The sequence below is a fragment of the Urocitellus parryii genome, chromosome 1, assembly GCF_045843805.1.
Source record: "Urocitellus parryii isolate mUroPar1 chromosome 1, mUroPar1.hap1, whole genome shotgun sequence".
NCBI lineage: Eukaryota > Metazoa > Chordata > Mammalia > Rodentia > Sciuridae > Urocitellus > Urocitellus parryii.
The window spans coordinates 65,440,499-65,455,994 of record NC_135531.1 but is presented as its reverse complement, the minus strand read 5'-3'; the positions used below and the strand labels follow the sequence as shown (position 1 = coordinate 65,455,994).

The 15,496-nt window shown below is 37.0% G+C and overlaps 1 protein-coding gene and 1 pseudogene across 2 annotated transcripts in view; one reads left to right on the top strand and one right to left on the bottom strand.

The window, feature by feature from the left end:
• Window positions 1–15,496, bottom strand: part of Atg10 (autophagy related 10) — a 289,841-nt gene that overhangs the window by 251,507 nt on the left and 22,838 nt on the right. The window lies entirely within an intron of this gene.
• LOC113178466 (small ribosomal subunit protein eS27 pseudogene) lies at window positions 10,898–14,316 on the top strand (annotated as a pseudogene).

Genomic DNA, 15,496 nt, shown 5'->3' with positions numbered 1-15,496 from the left:
ATATTTCAGTTCCATTGTTTCTGTTGGTTGCACAATAGCTCTATGGAGCAGATTAAAATCAGTCAATGATTATTGACTCAGTCAATGAATACTGGAATATCAAATTAAAAGTTAGGAGTTAAACTGATAGTCTTCAGAAGCATACATGCCTTTTTCTAATCTTGACCGACTTGAACATAAAGATTATGAAATTTTGAACAAGTCATTAATTTCTCTAAGCCTACATGCCTCATCTAAAGTAGAAATAAGAAAGGCATTCATGAAGATACTATGAAGGTTAAATCAAATGAAACATCATGTGCAAACAACAGCATAGTGTTTTAAAAATGGACTTTGTTCTTTAAAAATTATTACTCATTTTATCCAAAGTAATACATCACATACTTTAAAAATTAATATACACACAAATGTACCTACATAACAAAAGTCACCAACCCCTTTCTCATCTTTCCACATACTATGGTCAGCCTCTCCAGAAGCAATCACTTACCATTTTCCTTGTTATTTCTCTTGGAATTCAATTCCAAATGCCATGAATTTTGTGTCTACAGCTTTCTCTAGATATAACAAATTTAGGTATTACCTCTAAGTAGATTATATATATTCATATTTAGCATGACATCCTAAATTTAAAAATAAAGATGCTTCAAAAATTAACTTGTTAAACTCATATATTGAGAAGGAATATAAAAATAAATGATTTCTGTCTTAGAAACCTATATAGTCCAAATCAATTGCAACCTATATACTAAAGAGTCTCTACTCCTCAGAATACAAACACAAAATGGTTTTATCTTTTCTAATAACTGTCCTTAACTTTCATGTAGGGAATGTCCTTTCCCACCTGGTAAGTGTGGCACATTGAGTTAGTGATCCTAAATTTCATGTCTCCCTATAAAGCAAGGGACTCCATGCCTTTTGGCATTGCCTTCCCATTACTAACTCAGAGACTGGCCTCTATGAAAAGCTCAAGTAAAGGTATAAGAGAGTTCCTCCCCTTGAACCCTTGCCACCACAATGACAGCAGGCTCAGGATAGCAGGCCAGAAGGTAAAACCAAGCAGAACCATGCCAAATGAGGCTATCCCAGACCAGCCACCCCATGCCAACCCTCAGTTCACTGCAAATACATAAACAATCCCAGCAGATATCAACTGAGTCTGCTACAGATCAGCAAAACTATCCAGCCAATGTGTACACTTCTGCCAGGTGCTATGGCACATACCTATAATCTCAGCAACTCAGAAGGCTGAGGCAGAAGGTCTGCAAATTTGATGCAGCCTAGGCAACATTACAAGGCCCTGTCTCAAGGGGAAAAAAAGGCGGGGGGGATGGGGATGTAGCTCGATGGTAATGTGCCCCTAGGTTCAATCCCCAGCACCCAAAAGGTGGGGGCAGGAGGTAGGCTTCTAAGAAATAATAAATAGTTGTTGTTTCAAGTCACTGGGTTTGTAATAGTTTATTGATCAGCAAAAACCTAACTAATATATATTGGGAATCTTTAAACAACATGGTCCCATTCATAACTTTTTAGATGTTTCCAGTTATTAGAACTCTATCCTTCAGATATTAAGATCCAATTATATTATTATTTTTAATACTTAAAAGACTTCAGTCTCAAATTCAAAATATTTTTCTCTCTATGGTTTAACCCACATACTTAGCAGCTTGGAATGGAGAAATGCAACATGGTCTTATTCAGAAAAATTGCTTACCCTTCACTAATTCTGGGAGCCCATGACTTGAGAATTAGAAGGAGGGAGGGTCTTCTCTGGCCTTAGCCAGATAAAATCATAGTCCTCCTTGTTTGCCATTGCTTCTCTGGCTGACACTAACTGGGTATCCAAATCCTTTCGTGGGGCAAACACATAACTGCTAGCTTCCTCAGGGTGATTGTGGGATTCTTCCAAGGCTCCTGCAAGGAGACCTACCCTGGTACATTTTACCTTATTTGGGCAGTCAGCATTCTCCCTCTACCACTGCTGAAGTCCCTTTATCTGGCTACCAGCATTCTTAAGCAAGACATAGAAAAACACAGGTCAAGCCTAGCTCCTCTATGAAGCAGCCAGTAAAACAGATTAAACAGTATCCTTTCCCCTCACCTTTAGCCCCACCATTGCTCTCAACTCTACCTCTGCTCAGGCAGAAAAGAGCAAATCAATAAATCCATAGCTAAGCAAATATCCAAGGAAGCAGTGAAATGGCTACTCATACTCCGTACCTGCAGGCACCCCATACTCTTCACTACTGGTTATTTGAAGAATAAAAGTAGGCTTTAGAAGGGAGGAAATAGTTAGTCATTAAGAACAGTGAATACCCCTCCGGTGAGACCTATGCTCCTATTGGGATGGGATGGGGGATTACAATTCTACAGGAATGGTTCCTAGGGGCAGTTTCTGCAGGCAAGTTTCTGGCCCCAGTGGCTTGTAGATTATTCATAGAAACCCAAATATAGAAAATTAGTTTCTTAGAGACTTTTGTCTTCAGCTTAGGGTTTCAGCTGTAATTCTGGAACAAGATAAAAAGGCCCCACTCAACACACTGTTACATGGTTATTTTTAAATCTAAAGTATGCACTAAATTCTACTATACTGCATATCATTATAGAAAAATTCCAATTCTACAGAAATGCTAGTTTTATTAAAAAGACTGCCCTGAAGAGGTTATTTGAATGATACTTATTAAATTTTTATGTAAATGCTATGATGTTTTCATGGATCCTAATTCATCAATTAAAGAACATAAAGGAACACTGGCATTTTTTAATTTCTCAAAAACTTTCAAACAAAATAAAATCTTTGTCTAATAAAATTCTTGAGAAAATTTGTGAATTTAAAACTTTTCTGGACAATCAGATATCCAATCATTCACTTAGCAAATATTTATTTACACACTTTCTTTATGACCATGATATTCTACTTGCTTTGGGCATATCAACAAACAAACAAAAAAAAAGATCCCTTTCCTAACAGACTGAGCAGGGTTAAAAAAAAACACTAAAGGATGACTATAATAGATAAGTAAATTACACAGAACATGTTATAAGGTGAATAGTAGTAAGAGAAAAAGCAAAGTACAGCTGAGCATGGTGGCTCAAGCCTGTAATTCCAGTGAAGTAGAGTATCTTGAGTTCAAAGCCAACCTTAGCAACTTAAAGAGGCCCTAAGCAACTCAGCAACACCCTATCTCAAGATAAAGAATAGAAAGGGCTGGAAATGTGGCTCAATAGTTAAGCAGCCTAGGTTCAAGCCACAGTACAAAGAACGAAAGAGAGAGAGAGAGAAGAGTGGAACAAGAGGAATCAGTGGTGTCCAGGAGTGAATGAGGCTGCCAGGTAAAAGCTGGGTGGTTTGAAACATTAAATAAGGTGGTCAGTAAGGTTTCATTAAGAATACAATATGTGAGCAATGACATGAAAGACCTAAGGGAGATAGCCACATGTAGAATAAGAACAATCTAGATGGAAGACCAGTCAACTCAGTGACCCCAAGGCAAGAGCGTTTGTCTGATATGTGACAAATAGCAAGGGAGGTTATTGTGTCCAGATGGTTATGAAATAGGAAGTGAAGTCAGGAGAGTAAAAAGGGTGGGGAAGAGAGTTGATTGAACAGTTTGTAGAGCTGTAACACTTTGGCTTTTACTTTGAGTTAAGAAGTAACACAATATGACTTGTATTTTTAAGGGGCCAAGCTATAAGAAGGCAGGAGTGAAAGCAAGAAGATCATTACAAAAGGGATCCTAGTGAACACTGGTGGTAGCTTATACCAGGGTGGTAGCAGAAAAGATAAACGGTCTAATTCTGGATATTAGGAGGGGAAGATAAAACAAGATTTCCCAATGCTTTGGGAAATGAAGTTAAGGATAATTTCAATAGCTTGAGCAACTGGGTGAGTGGAGTTGTCACAAACTCAGAGACTAGTTTGGATGATGGTAGGTGAGAAATTGGGGGGAAGTGTGGAAATAAAGGCTTTATTTTGGACATGTTGACTTTGGGATCTAAGTAGAGACATCAAAGCAGAAATGTCAAGTGGGGACAAAGGGAAACTTCCCCTCTGCCTTTTGAAGGTTCACTGAAATGAACTGACAATGTACTGGCAGATTAATGAGAGAAAAAAAAGACATAACAAATTGATTAAAGTGCATGAAAGGAAAATCGCAGCATGGAACTCAAACACAACGTATTAGACTCCCTTGAGGTCCAGATGGCTGAGGCTTAAATAACCTCTGGAGAAGAAGAGAGACTGGATAGGGAAGGGTGTGGAGCATCCTGGAGATTTGTAAGAAGCTACAGGAGAGATAAGGAGAAGAATGCAAAGCATGGTTTGTCTTATTAAGTATATAAAGTTTCCCAGGTAGTCGCTCACAGCTGCCTGGTCATGTATTAGAGTGTCCTGGGAATGGAGAATTTGAGTCTCTTCTTTCTTCAGGTTAATCTTTCCTGGTTAATGAAGTGCCATCTCAATTGTACTCCTTCTGGGAAGGAAGGCTTCAGAGGAAGCCCCTCCCTGTGCTTTAAAGAGTAATGATTAGTATACTCAGTAGACGGGTGGCAGAGAGAGGCACATTGCTCCTTTAGTTCAAAGTCATCATTCTTTGGAATTCAGGGTATCATTTTGTAAGCCCCAATGAAAGTAAGAAGTTGGCCTCATGAATCTGAAATTTAGGAGAGAAATCTGGGCAGTGGGTATACATTTGAGATTAATTGGTATTTAGATAGCATTTAAATGATGAGATCACTGGGGTCATGAGAATAAGACACAGAACTGAGCCAGGCCCTAATATTATGAAGTTGTAGGAAAAAGATATGGCAAAGGAGACTGAAAAGGTATTAAGCATAAAATAGGAGGTAAACCAAGACAATGCAGACATCAAATGAAGGAAATATATCAAGAAGGAAAGAATGGTAAATTCTGTCAAGCACTGCTAAAAGATCAACAAATTTACCAATTTAGCAGCCTATAGGTCATGATGACATTACATAGTAATATTAACCTGAAAGGTCATTCCACTAAAAAAGAATTTTACTATTTAATAAATTCTAAAATAAATAGGTTTTTAAGTGCCACTTAATAACCCACTCATTTCAAATAATATATTATAAAATGGAATGTATTTACAGAAATTTTTTAAAAATTGACTGAACTCCTTGCAGTTTATAATATTTTGATTCAATTAAACACATATATGCTAAGCACCAAGGATGTATAAAAGAGAATAGTCCTTACTCTCTAGGAGCTCTCAGACTACATTAGCAATTAGGCAGGCATATAGACAATCACGTATAAGACTATATGTAAATTCCATGAAAAAACAGGAGAGGAGTACCTAAGCCAAATTTGAAAGGTCACAGTTGCCTACTGAAGTAGATGATGCTTAAATTTAATCTCAAAGAAATACATAGTGATTCTAGGCAAAACACTAAACCTTGCAAATCACAAAATGAAGTGATATAAAATATATTCAAATAAACAAGTTTTTAGGAAAAGTACAAATAACAACCATTATGTAGTCTCAAGAAACAGAACTTCAAATTCAGGACTTCAAATCCTTTTCTCTATCAAATAACTATAAAGTTAGATAAAATTGTTAAAAATAATCATTTTAGAGATCTGGAAATCAACCACAGGCAAATAACATATTAAGAAGTATTTCTATGGCCTGAATACATGTGAGGCACTGGGTTCAATCCTCAGCACCACATGCAAATAAATAAAGATATTGTGTATCTATCTACAACTAAAAAAAAAAATAAGAAAAAAAAGAAGTACTTCTTTGAGAATCACAGCCTCTGGACTTTTGCTAGCACTACTAATCCATGCAGACCTATGATTACAGTTACCATACACTATTGTTTCTAAATGGTATTTTTAAGTTAAACTTAGTTAATTGTAAAGCTTAAAGAGAGCACTTTGCCAAGCTGGTGTTCTCCAAACTAAAATTATTCATAGCAATAGTTTTGGATTTATATAGAAATAACAAATTTGTTGGTATTTATTCATGTCATTTGATGTTTTATAGCTGGATAAAGTAACCTGTTGTCAATAAGTTACATATATGATTTTGTGTTACTCTTCACACTGGAATTGGAATTTAAATGTATTTTTGGAGAGTAATAGGAGAGCCTGATCTGTTTAAAGGTGAAATTGTAAACATGGAAACATTTTGCCACTTTTTCCACAAAAAGAAAGTTAAAAACTCTCCTAGTCTTTGTTTGATTCATGTTTCAGATGTAATGTATTGTGTTATTTGTCAAGAGCCCCACCTTACCTGAGATAAGGCTCTGCCTCTCACCTTACTTCATGTTGGAATGGCTCCAAAATAGGCTAGAGTTTAGTTCATTTAAAATTGTGCTCAAGGCTCCAAAATAGGCTAGAGTTTAGTTCATTTAAAATTGTGCTCAAAAGATCAATTGTTGTTGTAAAGATTACTGTGATCTCCAAATAAACAGGGGATATAATACATAACTAAGTAAAGGTTTAAGATTATAAAAACTTTTCTTGGTTCATAGCTATTATACAAATTGAATATGTTTTTGCTCTGTTAATTTCATTTTGTGTTTTCCTTGTAAACTTTATAACAGTTTTCTGTTAGTGTTTTACAGAGGTACTGTTTATGATAAAACAGCATGAGTTAATTTGAGATAATAAGCCATCACCTATAGGACAGAGAGTATATAATGCTGGCTTCCAGGACTAATATTAACCCCAATTAAATGAAAGGGGTAACTGCAGAACTATATATATTTTTTGAGGGGTGGTACCAGGGATTGACTTCAGGGTACTCAACCACTGAACCACATCTCCAGTCCTATTTTGTATTTTATTTAGAGACAGGGTATTACTGAGATGCTTAGCAACTTGCTGTTGCTGAGGATGGCTTTGAACTTGTGATCCTCCTGCCTCAGCCTCTTGAGCTGCTGAGATTACAGGCATGTGCCAACACACCCGGCATTGTAGAACTATATATAGTGAAGTTATTACCTGTTACTTCCACTTTAAGATTGGTGAAAATGGCCTGATGAATATTTAAAACCAAAAACTTGGAGACCAAAGTCAACGAAGTAAAAGGGCCAGGGAAAAAGCAGCCAAAGTTTTGTCCATTGCCCTCTAAGCTCAGCCAAGACACAGAAAAATGATGGGATCCCTCTCTGGGCCCTGCAACTCTGGAAAGTCACCTAATCTGCCAATCAGGGAGCTCAAGAGGACTGTAGAGAACAGGAAGCCAGCCAGTGCACATTCTACAAAGAGGAGGGTCATCAGAGATGGAAATATCCCTGACGCTTCCAAGAGAAGCCACATATGATCAACAAGAGTCTAACCCATCCTGTCAGATGACATCACTGGTAAAGGAAAGCTAAAGGAGCCAAGAGGCTTTGCACACACCCCTAAGTGATCTCTAACTGACTTTTAAGAGTAGACAATAACAGGTCAGTTTTGACTAACTTGGTCTCAAACACCTGGAAGGAGAGTTTAGCCTAAACACAATCCTACATGGACATTTACAAGGAAAAAACAATGTTTGTTTTTTTTTTAATGTAACTTAAAGATGTACATTTGTCAGCCCTACCAAAAGAAATAAAGCTGGAGGCTATAAAGGAAGAGTTCTTCTGAGGGAGTGTCTAATAATGATGATCACAAAGGACTCCAGAGTTGCAAGTTTGTTCTGAGTTAATTTGAGCCTGCTCTCATAGACCTACAAATCTTCCTATCCTCCTACATTGATAAACTTGATCTGTTTTTCACTGATATGATTGAGTTACTGCCTTCATGATTTTCAGAGACTAAAATACTAATTGCTTTTGTGCTAATTGTTTACAAAAAAGCAATGCTTTGCTGTCTCATTTTTTGTTGTCTTAGCATGATCTCTGCACTATGAACGCCTTGTCCAGTCACATGCCATCTGCCACTGTGTGCCTCTGGATTGCTCTAATGCTGAATACCCTTAATTGCCCAAGCCCAACCTGATAGAGAACAAGGTCTTTGGGTTACTTCCCCCAACTTTGCCCTCTTTCAGCAGGAAGCAATTTGGTGATGTCATCACCCATTTTTTGATAGAAATGGAATATAGAAATTGACAGTGGGGAAATGTGACAGTGGCCAACTTTATGCTTTGAATATATCCTTTGCTGGGCTAGGGTTGTGGCTCAGTGGTACAGCACTTGCTTTGCACACATGAGGCACTGGGTTCAATCCTCAGCACCACATAAAATAAATAAACTAGTAAAACAAAGGTAATGTGTTCATGTTCAATTAAAACAAATTTAAATATTGCCCTTGCTACTCTGTCACTGCAACTTATTTTTAAAATGGACATGTTTCTTTCTCTTCCTCTCTCCCTGCTACTTCCAAATCTCTTCCCCTCCTTAATCTCAGGGGAAAAAGGATTACCTCTCTTCCCCATTTTAGGCAGCTATATCTGTCCTTTAGTACACATCCACCATAGGAATGAAGTAATCCGTACTTTGGGGATAGTACCAGATCTCAGAAGTGACGATCTCCTAAATTAATAAGTAAATTACAACACATGGAATGTGGTCTTTGAATCATCTCCTTAAAAACCCCCATTTCCTGCCAATGGTCAGAATCACAGCCTCTGGGACAGGAGTCCCCTGTGTTTCTCCTTTGCTAGCAAAGGATTAAACCTCCTTTATCCTTTTTCTAAGAAAAAAGAAAGAGGAAGAGGAGGAGAACAAGAGGAAGAAGTACTTACTTATGAAAAACTTTCGGAATTCAAGCAAGAACAATGTTAGTTTGTGGCATTCCTCTTTGGAACCTCTCCCATCTCTCCCAGGTGATCAGTGCAATGGTTCTTCCAAGACCTCAGACTTTGTTTTTTTATTAGATCTTTATAGTTAAACTTAGTACTTGGGTTCATCCCAACAAACTTAGACATTCATGGAAATTGATTTCAGTTTATGATCACCTCTTTTCTCTTTCCCTTTCCCTCCTGCCCACCCCCCAAGTTCTCCTTCCTTTAACTAGACTTCCTTTCACTAGTCTTAATTATATATGATTGGCTCCTTATGTAATCTTATCATTCTCTCCCTCTTTCCTTTATTTTAATCTAGCTTCTGCATGAGAGAATACATTCAATCTTTGAGTTACTGAGTTTGGCTAATGATATTTTCCATTTCCATCCATTTACTGCCAAATGCCATAATTTCATTATTTTAATAGCTGAGAAGGACTCCATTGTATATATATAAACCACAATTTCTTAATCCATGCATCTATTGATGATCATCTGGGTTATTCCATAATTTAGCTGTTGTGAATTATGCTGCTATAAACATGGATGTGGGTATGTCGTTGTGTTGTATTAAACTGATTTTAGATCTTTTGGAAAAACACCTGGGAGTGGGATAGTTGGGTGATAAGGTGGTTTCATTTCTAGTTCTAAGGAATCTCTTAACCACTTTCCAGAGTGGTTGTAGTAGTCTGCAGTCCCATCAACAATGGGTTGCCGAAAGCTCGGTCCTTGTCTCCGATGCCAATCCGATAACGAGGACACGGTTTTCAGAAAAATTAAAAAGACAGTTTATTGCTTTACTAGCAAAGAAGAAACAGAGGACTTCAGTCCCAAAGGCTGAGATTCATCATCAGGAACAGGGGGCTTTTATAGAGGTGATTCAGAGAAAATGAGATTAGGGAGGAGAGATCAGAAAGGAGAAGATCAGGGAAAAGAAGATAAGGGAGAAGGGAAAAGAAGATCAGGAAGGATAAGATCAGAAAGATCAGGGAGGGAGAAGGTTGGGAAAAAGAAAAAAAAAATATATGTTTCAAAGTGACACAGATATAGTCAAAGCATCAAGTGAACCCCTGTTACAAATGTACAAGTGTTCCTTTCACCCCACGACCTGGCCAGCATTTATTGTTGTTTGTATTCTTGATAACTGCCATTCTGAATGGAGTGAGATGAAATTTTAATGTAGTTTGATTTGCATTTCTCTGACTACTAGAGATTTTGAACATTTTTTTCATATATCTATTGGCCTCTGTGTGTTTCTTCTATTGAGAAGTTTCTGTTTAGTTCTTTTGCCCATTTATTGATTGGGTTATTTGGGTTATTGTTGTTGTTGTTATTTTTCTTTTGGTATTAAGCTTTTTTAGTTCTTTGTATATTCTAGATATTAATCCCCTATTGGAGAAGTAACTGGTCAAGATTTTCTCCCATTTTGTAGGCTCTATCTTCACACTCTTAATTGTTTCCTCAGCTGTGCAGAAGCTTTTTAGTTTAATGTCATCTCACTTATTGATTCTTGGTTTTATTTCTTATGCTTTGGAGGCCTTGTTAAGGAAGTCTGTGCCAGCACCTATATGATAGAGTATTGATCCTGTTTTCTTCTAGAAGTTGTAAGGTTTCTGGTCTAATTCCTAAGTCTTTGATCCATTTCAATCTGGGTTTTGTGCAGGTTGAAAGAGAGCGGTCTAACTTAATTTTTCCACATATAGCTATCCAATTTTACCAAAATCATTTGTTAAAAAAGACTGAGCACATATGGTAGTAAAGCTTCTAGTTTCAAAGTCTGTGGTCTTCCAGAATAGTCAAAGCAATACTAAGCAAGAATAGTGAAGCAGGAGGCATCACAATACCTGATCTGAAAGTATACTACTGAGCTGTAGTAACAAAAACAGCATGATATTGGTACCAAAACAGACATATGTATGTATTTATGTATGTATGTGTGTGTGTGTGTGCGTGCACACACACACACACACATAAGCACTAAGTAGCCTCCTGAATTATATCCTGAAATAATGAGGAATCATTAAAGGATTTTAACCAGAGACGAATGGGTTGGAATTGCATTTTATAAGATCACTTTGGCAAGGTGGAAGGCAAGTTGACAGAGGGCAAGATCAGTGACAAAGAGAGGAATTGTATTAGCCTGAATAAAGATGGTGGTGATGGGCAAGAAGGGCAGAGGATGCAAAGGTAAGCCAATTGGATTTTCAAAGGTAGAATAAACTGATGTGATTACCCATTCAGTTTAGGTATTGAGGAATCAGAGGAATGTAAAAGCCTTTAGGTTTATGACCTAAGCCAAAAGGATGGTGAAGCCATATACTAAAACAAAAAATTCAGATAGAGCAACTAATATGGAGGGTGAAAAATAATGAGCTCAGTTTTGAGTTTGAGATATAATTCATGAGACTATTTACATAATTAAACTTCAAGTAAAATTTACATTTTAGCTGGGCACAGTGGTGCACACTGTAATCCCAGGGGCTTGGGAGACTGAGGCACGAGGATCCCAAGTTCAAAGCCAGCCTCAGCAACTTGGTAAGGCACTAAACAACTCAGTGAGACCCTGTCTTTAAATAAAATACAAAATAGGGCTGGGAATATGGCTCAGTGATCAAGTGCCCTAAATTCAATCTCCTGTGCCAACCCCACCTCCCAAATTTGCTTTTTAGAGAAATACATCACATTAAGAAATATGGACAATAGTGGTTTGAAGACCTGGATTCTTGTTCTAGTTTTACTTCAAATTTGAACACATCAAATTTTATCTTGAGGCTAAGTTTATTTTTTTTACTTATCTCTATGCAAAATGAAGAAAATAAGACTGTCCTGTGTACTTACAGAACATTGTGAGCATAAAAGAGATGCTGCAAAACAAGATTAAATGCAATTTCTGCTGCAGTGTACAATTTGTTCTGCAATTATAAATAATAAAATATGACCAAAATGAAGCCATAAGTGTTGGAAAAGAAACATTATTTTCATTGTCAGATGACACATAATTCACTGAAGAATTATTTTTAAAACTATTAAAATCAGTAAGAAATCACTATCTTTCCTACATAGTATCAATAACCTATTAGAATTTAAAATTGGGAAAATCCTATTCTCTCTCTGAATAACAGATCTAAAGCTATCCTATTCTTACCCAGATCAAATTAAATAAATTTATAAAGCCTATATGAAGAAAATTTTAAACTCCATAGAAGACTTTAAAAAGTAAATATCATATTCCTAAAAGGGAATATGATGCTATAGATATGAAATTTTACTCCAAATTTGTAAATTGAAAGAGACACCCATTAAAATCTCAACTGGGAAGCCAGGCAGGGTGGTGCATGCCTGCAATTTCAGAACTCTGGAGGCTGAGGCAGAATAATTGCAAGTTCAAGGCCAGGCTCAGCAATTTAGCAAGGCCCTAAGCAATTTGCACTCAGTGAGTCTCAGTCTCAAAATAAAAAGGGCTGGGTATATAGCTCAATGATAAAGCTCCCCAAGTTCAATCCCCAGTACCAAAAAAATAAACAAAAACTCAACCAGGAAATATTTATCTAATTAAGAGTATAGGTATCCAGGGGGCTGGGGTTGTGGCTCAGCGGTACACCGCTCACCTACAGTGCTCACCTAAGCATGCACGAGGCCCGGGGTTCGATCCTCAGCACCACATAAAAAAAGTAAGTAAATAAAATAAAGGTATTGTGTCCAACTACAACAAAAAAAAATTTTAAAAAAGAGTATAAGGGGCTGGGGATGTGGCTCAAGCGGTAGTGCGCTCGCCTGGCATGCGTGCGGCCCGGGTTCGATCCTCAGCACCACATACCAACAAAGATGTTGTGTCCACCGAGAACTAAAAAAAAAAATATTAAAAATTCTCTCTCTCTCTCTCTCTCTCTCTCCCCTCTCTCTCACTCTCTCTTAAAAAAAAAAAAAAAGAGTATAGGTATCTAATATGAAAGCCTACATATAAGGAAGTTAACCAAAACAACCACAATTATAGTAGGGTAATAAGATAATTCACCATGAATTTCCTATTCATTTTTGCAAATATTCATGATTAGAATTTTGTCTGTACTTGGAAACATTTTCTCAGATCTTGGTAATAAGAAATACAAGAGGGGCTGGGGATGTGGCTCAAGTGGTAGCACACTCGCCTGGCATGCGAGTTCGATGCCCGGGTTCGATCCTCAGCACCACATACAAACAAAGATGTTGTATCCGCCGAAAACTAAAAAATAAATATTAAAATTCTCTCTCAAAAAAATATTTTAAAAAAAAGAAATACAAGAAAATTTTTTCAGGGGTTGGGTTGTGGCTCAGTGGTAGAGCACTTCCCTAGCATGTGTGAGGCACTGGGTTCGACCTCAGCACCACATAAAAATAAATAAGTAAAATAAAGGTATTTTGTCCATCTACAACTAAAAAATTTTTTTAAAGAAAGTTTTTTCTAAATTCAAACTTGAAAGTAATTCAAAATAGACCAGACAAGCAAATCACTTTAAAGATAGAAAATGGCTGCCTATTACACAAGATTTAACTGAAACCCAATGGCACCAGGAAAAAGACTGAGCAGTCATTTATACTTAAAAAAAAAAAAAAATGAAATGAACTCAACAATAGCAGTGTCCACTGAACTGTTCAAAAAAGGGAATCTTAACCCTGCACATTTTAAATAATTTGGTCTTGGTGGTAAAACTACCTTATTGCAGAACAAGATATAGGATACCTCTTTTAGTTTATAGCATTAAATATTTCATTTGCCAGGAATGGTGGTGCACACCTGAAATTTCAGCAACATGGGAGACTGAGACAGGGGAATCCCAAGTCCAAAGTCAGCCTGGACAACTTAGTAAAACCCTGTCTCAAAAAAATAAAATAAAAATAAAAGAGGCTGAGTGGTACAGCATCCCTGGGTTCAATCCCCAGTACTACACATGGACAAAATTAATTATTTTATTCATGTAACTATGCATGAAAAATTACACTCATTTGTGTTCCCGTGATTGTGATTTGGTCACCTAAAAACATAAAATAACCATCATATTGAAAGAAACATTATAGTTCATCTTACAGAAGCCAGACGTGGTGGCACATGCCTGTAATCCCCGCAGCCCGGAGGTTGATATAGAAGGATTGCAAGTTCAAAGCCAGCCTCAGCAATTTAGCAAGGCCCTAAGCAACTTAGTGAGATCCTGACTCAAAATTTTTAAAAAAAAATTTAAAGGGTTGGGGATGTGGCTCAATGTTTAAGCACACCTGGGTTCAATTTCTGGTACAAAACAAACAAACAAACAAAAACAGTATTCAACTTTCTGGCAGTGACACTCCCCACAAGAACATGGTTTGGAAAAAGAATCTCTTTCACCTCTCCAGAAGAGAAGAGGAGGAAGCAGAAGAAGAAGCACTTGGTACAGAGCCGCAATTCCTATTTCACAGATGTGAAAAGCCCAGGATGCTATAAAATCACCACAGTTTTTAGTTATGCACAAAAGTAGATTTGTGTATTGGCTGTCCTCTGCCAGCCTACAGGTGGAAAAGCAAGGTTTACAGAGAATGTTCCTTCAGGAGGAAGTAGCACAAAAAGCAATCTGAATCAAGATGCATGAGAAACCATACCAATAAACACGTTTTGGATAAAAAAAAATTAAAAACAATATTCAAAAGTATTTAACTCACAAGTGTTACAATCCTTTCTTCTTGAAATGATTGCTTAAGATTTGCATATGCTTAAGAGACAAATAAATAATGAATGAAAAAATCTAGTATAACTAACTAGGATTCAATGTTTATTACAAAAATGTAACTCGCAGCTCCAAGTGCATTTTCCTCCTAATCTTCAAAAATGAGCTTATAAAAAATCTACTTTAGTCTCATCAACAAATTATATGAATGCAGTATATTTAGTCTTTATCTAGTGATGTTTAGAGCCACAAATGATATTTCATTAACTCACAGTAGATATTTAAACAAATACAGCATTACCCAATAGCAGTAACATGTTCATAATCCCCATGAAAAGGATTATTAGTTAGAGTATATATAAATCTACAAGTAAATTAAAAGAAGAATAAAAGTAAGGCCAGGTGTGGTGGCACATGCCTGTAATATTAGCAACTCAAGAGGCTGAGGTGGGAGGATTGCAAATTCAAGGCCAGCTGGGCAATTTAGCAATCCCCCTTCTCAAAAAACAAACAAATGGTCTGGGGATACAGCTCAGGAGTACAATGCCTCTGAATTCAATCTCTAGTGGAAGGAAGAGGAGGAAGAGCAGGGCTTTTTGAGAAGGAGGAAATAAAAAAAGTTAAGCAAAAGTAAGTATTGCAAAAAAACACGTGCATTTGTTACATAAAGCAACATTGTTCCTAAGGAACCTGTGGGAAATGTTTATTTCTTTCAGTGAACCTTGAAAGTGTCACTAAATCTCAGAAAAGAATCTAAACATACTGTGTACACAGAAACTAAATTTTTAAATGGGTGTAACAGGGGTTCACTTGATACTTTCACTATATCCCTTGTCACTTTGAAATGTACATGTTTTTTCCTTTTCCCAACCTTCTCCCTGACCTTTTCCTTCCTCATCTTCTCCCTTTTTCACTAACCTTCTCCTTCCTCAGCTTCTCCTTCCTAATCTCATTTTCTCTGAATCACCTCTTTTAAAACCCCCTGCTCCCCATGATGGGCAGAGTCACAGGCTCTGGACAGGAGTCCCCTGTGTTTCTCCTTTGCTAGCAAAGCAATAAAACATTTTTCTCTTT